Source organism: Onychomys torridus, chromosome 5 (assembly GCF_903995425.1).
Source record: "Onychomys torridus chromosome 5, mOncTor1.1, whole genome shotgun sequence".
NCBI classification, from domain to species: Eukaryota; Metazoa; Chordata; class Mammalia; order Rodentia; family Cricetidae; genus Onychomys; species Onychomys torridus.
The window spans coordinates 96,912,833-96,920,332 of record NC_050447.1 but is presented as its reverse complement, the minus strand read 5'-3'; positions in this window follow the sequence as shown (position 1 = coordinate 96,920,332).

Genomic DNA, 7,500 nt, shown 5'->3' with positions numbered 1-7,500 from the left:
AAGAGGCCCTTTTGGAAGAACATTTTAGCCTCAGTGTCTGCACAGCATATAGATTGACATGAATCATCCATTTCCACCTTCAAGTGAGTACTCCTGGACTAGAAATTTGAAACATTTTCCTGACACTCTTGCTGTTAGGGTTCTAGGCATGACATACCTAAAGTTTCCCAATGTGGAAATAAGGTGTTCCCCATTGTGTTGTTGTGTTCAAAAGCATTGTCGTGGATACAGTGGGATTTTCTGAGAATATAAGGGAACAGAGACTGTTGGGCTAATTTCACATCTAGAAGGTATAGTATGCCGTGGAACCCTGGTTCTCAAGGTGTACCAGCCCAACCACAGTAAGTTCTGAAACTTGCGAAGAGATGTGAATTGCTGTTGGAGCATTCTGTGTTTTACTCTGTTCTGTATCTGTTTGGCGCCCATTAGTCATAGGACCAAACTGTCCAAAGTTGTCCACAACTCTTGCTATTCGGAATCTGCACTCTGAATCATCTATTTCAACATACATCAAACCAATATTTCTCTCAATTAACCACAGGCCAGACACTAAAGAGCACGGGACAGTCCTTATGTCCCAAATTGGTCTGCTGGACTCACTCAAACTTGTTAGTCTTAAGGTATTTATTGTGACCTGTGCTGCTTTAGAAAGTTCACTAAAATCTTATTTATATGCTTGTCAAGACTGTAGGTCACAGAAGTGAGACACAATATGACTAATGACTACAGCACCCACCCATACATAGTTCACCTTAAATGTCATGATCAAATGAAAGAAAACAGAATGTCCCTGAGAACAAAGGTTTCCGTTTTGAGAGTGATGGATGCTCAGAGTCACACAAAACTTTGACTTAGCCAGTGGCTGCACTCAGGGTTCTTCTGTCTCAAAGATGGAAGGGTGAGCTTAAAAAGCAGTGTTTATTATAGAAAGATGCCCCAGCCAGCAGGGTGTCAACGGGGGTGACCCACCTGTGGGAAAGAATGAAAGGAACAGGGGACACAAAGGAGGACAGCAAGACAGGATTCTGATCAAGCTGCAAATTTTATTTTCCTCAGCAAGGCTTATATAGCACAGGAGGGGGAAGGGACAGTAAGGAGGGAAGGGGGAAGAGACGTGCAGAACGTGGAAGGGGTGCAGAATGTGGGAGACGTGCAGAACTTGCAACTGCAGGATGTCAGCTAAGATCACTGGTCAGGGCCCATTTGTTCTGTTGCTAGGCTACCTGACTATGGAATGTTCTTTACGTTTGGTTGTCATGGCACCTAACTGTGGACTGTCCTCTTATCTTTGGGGGCCTCTGGTTAGTAAATGGGTGTTACTGCTCTGGGGAAGGGCAGTGGGCGTATGACTTGTTCTCTGGCCTAGCTAGTACTTTTCCATGGTTCATATTTGGTTCCTGACATCTGGGTCCCTGACATCTTCCCCTTCTATACATACAGCAAAACAAAGAAAGGAGGCCCAAATGTTTCACCGTAATGGGGGAGGGGTGACAGAGGCTCTATCCCTGATAAGTTTTGGGTTCCTTTGTTAAACAGTCGGTTCATGTAGGCGTCCCCACATGTCCTGAAGGAAGCTGGAATAATGCAGTTTTTTACAGGGGGCGGGTTTTAATCCAGGAGGGAAGAGTATAGGGTCTGCATAACCGCCATGCAATAGAGCATGTCATCCAAGGCACCCAGGATAGTGGAGCACTTTAGTCTCCCTGCCTTCTGCAGTCCTGGCTGCACCCTCAATCCCCTACGCAGTGGGCTCCAGCTCCCAGGCACAGGTGCATCCTCCCCTGGGCAGAGGGGTCTGTGCTGATATGGAGTCTTTATCTGGTTCATCGAGACCACGTTCATGGAGGTCGAGGCGATGGTAATGAACCTGAATTTGCTTTGCCTGAAGTTCAGCCAGCTGACCACAAATTGAGTTAGTCGAGACAAGGGCCGAATGTCAAGACAAGAATGAGGCCAACCAAGGGTCCCAGGAGGGTGGTTAGCCAGGGAGATGCAGAGAACCAATTTTGGAACCAGCCTAGCTCTTGATCCCTTTCTTTTTTGTGCTTCTCTAAGCCTTCACGGACCTTGGCCATGCTATTATTATCCCTTGCTACTCCTGTGTGATCAGTATAGAAGCAACACTCTTCCTTAAGATAAGTGGCACAGAGGCCTCCTTGCTGTAAAAAGAGGAGGTCAAGCCCGTGGTGGTTTTGGAGGACCACCTCTGACAGGGAGGTGAGGGAGGATTCAAGGGAGGAAATGCCTCGCTCGAGCTGCGCTATATCTTCATCTATGGAAATTCTAAGCTCTGAATAATGTTGATTAGATAAGACCAGGGAGGCTGTGCCCGTACCAACCCCTGCAGCCCCGACCCCCAGGAGGACAACTAAAGTGACCACAGTCATGGGCTCCCTTTTCGAGCGATGGGGGGCGTGCGAGGGCAGCCGTTTCTGCCAGAGTCTTCTCTTCCCATCTTCCCGAGAATTGATCTGGAGAATAATAGGTTAGCCTAGGGATAAGATGAACCAATATGCAGAATAAGGGGGCAGAGGGATTATTTAAATGAAGAGAAATGCATGGTGTTAGGCCATCAGTACAGGCCCACCAAGTATCATTGGCAGGGAGGAGATATCCAGACTTAAGGGAGGTATTTAGGTTATCTGTGACATTGCAAAGTGGTTGATAAACAGGGGGAATGATAGCGCCTCGGGTGACAAGGCAGCAACCTGAGCCCCATAACTTGGGAGAGTGTAAGGTGAGATGTGGGTGGCTGTTGCCAGCGACAATCGTGTGAGTCAGTGGTTAGGGAGAAATCTTAATCAACAGCCACTCCTTCATAAAATGGGGTGGGGGTGGGGGGACAGAATGATAGCAAAGCCAGCAGGAGACAACCAAATCAGGCTTGGAGGTATTAAGTACCTGGTAGGTTTTTGTGATAAGGGTGGTAATCATATCCTTGGTAATTGGTGGGGGAAGTGGGAACGTGGGAGAAAAAACCTGTGGATGTCTGAGATATATTGGTTGTAGGAAAATCACTGTTGCCCAGAAGAGGCTTGGGGCCGATGGCACCAGGGTTAGGGGAATTAACAGGCTGTTTTAGGAGTTTGATGAAGAAGATGACACCTGAATTACGGCCATCTTGGTAGAGTAAGAGGCCCCATTCGTAGCCCCGCTCCCAATTGGTAGCCTTCTTTCCGGGGTCGGTAAATTGGATCCGAAGAGGATGACACCATGAATTAACGCACTCAGGTCTGATAGTCCAGGGATTCTTAGGGCGGGAGTAATTGGCCCTAACAGTTATAAGGTCCCAGGACGAGGAAGGGCCCCAGTATGTATCACCAGTGGTTTCACAGCCCCAGGCCTTGCAATGGCGCTCAGGGCGACCACCACAGGTATAAAGACTTGAGTGGGGACGATGGTAACCAGGGCAGACATAGAGGGTGGGCCTAGTGAGGCGGGAGCGACGGAGGGCATTGCTACATCCAGGTGGGGCACGGGCCTGTAGGGGGCGGTTAGACGGTGTGTGGGGAGGCGGTGAGTCGTTTTCTAGACCCCAAGGGGCCGAAGAGCCTGATGCGAGCTTACAGAGGTCAGGAAACAGGTCTGGCCACCAAGGGCCAGGGGTGACTAGGGAGGTTTGCCAGATGACATCCTGTCGCTCCGTCAGCACCTGCCAAGTATGGTTTAGGGGCTGGTGGCGATTGGTGTTTTGTGATGGGCTAGAGAGGCTGTGGCTTGTGGGGAGGAGTATGAGACCCCAGACAGCCAGCTGACTCACGATGGGCAGCTTCGTGGGTGATCTCCATCTCTTTGGGGTCTCGTTCTTTGATGGTAGCTTCAACATCTGGAAGAGAAGAAGGAGGGTCCTCATGGGGGCCCGCCAGCCCCCTGGGAATGTTAGGTAAAGTTACAGATCGGACCAGGCGCTCAGGGAACCAGCGTGGGGCGTCATGTGCCTGGTCAAGGATGCAACCAGAGCTATGGCCCCAGAAAAGTACAGGATCCGGACCATTCCAAACGCCTGTAAGGGGGGGAGGGGTCTCGCTACATGGTGGTGCTACCTGGGGTTGCCCATTGGAGGGAGCAGACAGTTGGGGAGCGGCCTGCGAGGCCCCATGGGGGCGCTCCCCAGAGCGGAGGGGCCAGGGGCTGGCTCGAAGAAAGTTTCCCGACCAGCCGGGAGGGAGCGGGCGACCATGAGCATCGGTTTTAGATTTACATTCCCTCGCTCAATGAAGGCCAAGGCCACCTCTAGGACATGGGGTGGTTGGTAGTGGCTGAGTGGTGACCCCGGGCTGGGGCGTCGCAGCCGTGCCCCACGAGGGGGCGGGGATCCTCTTGGGGCATTCCTGCGCAAAATGTCCTGGTTGTTTACAGAAGCAAAGGCAGCTTTGTTGGGATCTCAAATCTTGGGCGCCCACCAACTTTAGGGCTATGCCAATAGCCAAACCTATGGTGTGGGCGGAGCAAACTCCCACACAAAAGCGAACGTACTGTACTCTCGCTTTCTCCCGAGCCCCTGAGTTTTGCCAAGTAGTTTATTAATGGTCCAATGTTTTTTAAAAAAGAAAAACAACAACTACTTATTATGTATACAATAGTCTGCCTGCAAACCAGAAGAGGGCACCAGACCTCACTAAAGAGAGCTGTGAGCCACCACAGGATTGATTGCTGGGTATTGAACTCGTGACCTTTGGAAGAACAGTCAAGAACCACCAGGGCTCTTAACCACTGAGCTCTTAACCACTCCAGCCCTAGTACACTGTTTTGAGAAAAGATTATCAGCGTTGCTCTGGGCCGTCTCGTGGCGATTTTCTGAGAAGTCAGTTTTCTATAAAACAAAATCGCCCCCAGACAGAGCAGCACAGGCCAAAAAATACCAATCATTTGGCGTAAGCCAAGCCTTGCTCTGGTTTTCAAGCAAAGCAAGGGTAAAGGGAGCGGTGGGGCCATACTGGGCGCAGGCTGATTTAAGGCGCTCAACAAAGCGAAAGCTAAGTTTTGGGTAAGACTGACCGGGTGGGGGGCCCTGATCGGTTCCGGAGCCCGTAACCAGGGGCTCCTCCTCTTCAAGGGGAGGCAACTCCTCCGTCTAGGGCAGATTTGACGGATCCGATCCAATCGCCTGGCTTCGGGTAACTCGGAAAGCCAAGACTGGCTGTGGCCGAGGTCGAGGGGATGGGCAAGGCCGAGTTTTGGGGGCGCCCAGGGCGAGGTCAGAGAGCTCCTGATCAAGGGAGCGTAGTTCCTTTAGAAGGGCCAGGTGTTGTCTGCGGGCCCGAAGTGTGCCCTGCAGGCGCTGTAAGAGATTAGGGGGGATTTCTGGATCATCGGGGTCGGCTTTGGGAGCGCCGGGAGTGAACCCGCAGGGGCCTCAACGCCTGGGGCACAAGAGGGGGCAGTGAGGGGGGCATCATAAGGAGAGGGGTGAATAAGATTATGTTATCTTTGTTGGGGTGGCTTTTGTGAGAGGGGGGTTAAGGGGGCCAAGTTGGCGGCCTCCTTTTTTAGACCGGCTTCATCGCCAGAGTTAAGTGGGGGCCGGGTCAAGACCCTGGAAGGAGGGGTAGATAGACTGAGGTGGGGTGATTGGACTCCTTCTTCCATATTTTTAAACTCTTATATTGAGGGCGCTCGTGAAGGGGGTCGGGGGCAGTGGGGAGGATGTGAATCAGCACGAGAAGGGGGCGAGACTGTTCTTTCATGACTCTTTCTCCCTGAGAAATACCCGACTCAATGTCAGGGGAGGGGGAGGTCCTTTGGATCCCGAGATTATCATTAACAAGGTTCCAACAGGAAAAGGTTATGACAGGGACTTTGGGCCTAAGGCGCGGTAGTAGTCCTTAAGGCGGTCGCCCACCTTTTTCCAGCGTTTGTCATCAATGGTCCCTTCTTGGGGAAACCAGGGACAACAGTCCTCTAAGTGACTAAAGAACGTGTTGAGGGGGGTTGGGGATTTAGCTCAGTGGCAGAGCACTTGCCTAGCAAGTGCAAGGCCCTGGGTTCAGTCCTCAGCTCCGAAATGGGAAAAAAAAGAATTTGTTGAGGTCTTTTTTACGAACCCTTATCCCTTATCCCTCCTGTCTGGAGGGCCTCTTTAATGCCCTTTACGAACAAGTCGTGAGAATAAGTTCCCTGTCCCTTGGCGAAGTCTATAGTTTAGACTCACCTGGTCCTTCCTGCTCTCCTCCGGATAGCTGGGACAACTTCAAGTCGGGCAGTCTCGAAGGGCGATCGCTTTAAATCTCCACCAGATGTCTGGACTTTCCTGGAGAAGGACGTTCAACTCCCAAGGAGGCGAGGGTCGAGCCCCAACGTTGGGCGCCAGTTGCCCCGGGCCAGCGGGGAGTCAATGGGGGGGCACCTGTGAGAGCGAAGCAAAGGGACAGGAGACACAAAGGAGGACAGCAAGACAGGATTCTGTTCAAGCTGCAAAATTTATTTTCCTCAGCAAGGCTTATATAGCACAGGAGGGGGAGGGGGCAGGAAGGAGGGAAGGGGAAGGGCCATGCAGTATGTGGAAGGGGTGCAGGATGTGGGGGACGTGCAGAACGTGCAACTGCAGGGTGTCAGCTAAGATCACTGGTCAGGGCCCATTTGTTCTGTTGCTAGGCTACCTGGCCTTGGAATGCTCTTTACATTCTGTTGTCATGGCACCTAACTGTGGACTGTCCTCTTATCTTTAGGGGCCTCTGGTTAGTTGATGGGTGTTACTGCTCTGGGGAAGGGCAGTGGGCGTATGACTTGTTCTCTGGCCTAGCTAGTACTTTTCCATGGTTCATGTTTGGTCCCTGACAGAAAGAAGGCTGAAAAGACAAAGATTAAAGACTAATTGCAGGGTAGGTGGCATGAGCCGTATGGTGACCACTGCTGCTTGACAAAGTCCCAGCATTTCAACGTTGCAGAAAGTCCAGCACCTTTTTAACTTTCATTTTTAATGGTTCTCAATGTCAATGCCTTTCCCTTTGGTAAATTTTGTGTGGGCTTTGCTAAAGTCCTTTTGGTAAAGTAGTCTCTAAAATAATTCTTTGGAAAAAAATCCCCACCACCATGGACCCAGGAATTCCATTGTGCCCTCCCAATTACACCAAGAACAGGAAGGTTAGAGATTTACTAGACACACCTGAGCCCAAGGATGAACGGCCTACGGTTCAGATCCAGAGCTAAAGGCAAGAGTCCAGTTAATAAACACAGAGAAATCAGAATGGTCCAGGGTAATGGGAGAAGAGTAAGACGTCAGGCCCTTCCCTTTTGGGAGCCTTATGAGAGGAACAGGCTCATATAGTAAGACTAAAAAATGGTATAGTATCTGCTCCCTAGAAGTTCTTTTTCCAAGGTCAGGCATTTGATAAGGATCTCCAAATCCCAGTGGGCTTGAGGAAAGCTCCTGCTAGATAAGGCAGTCAGTATTATCTCTAACTAGAGGAACTTGTGGCCCTTCCATTAACATCTGACTGGAGCCTATTGTCAAGGTCAATGCTGGATTCCTCAATTCCTAGTCTCAAATCACACCCCAGC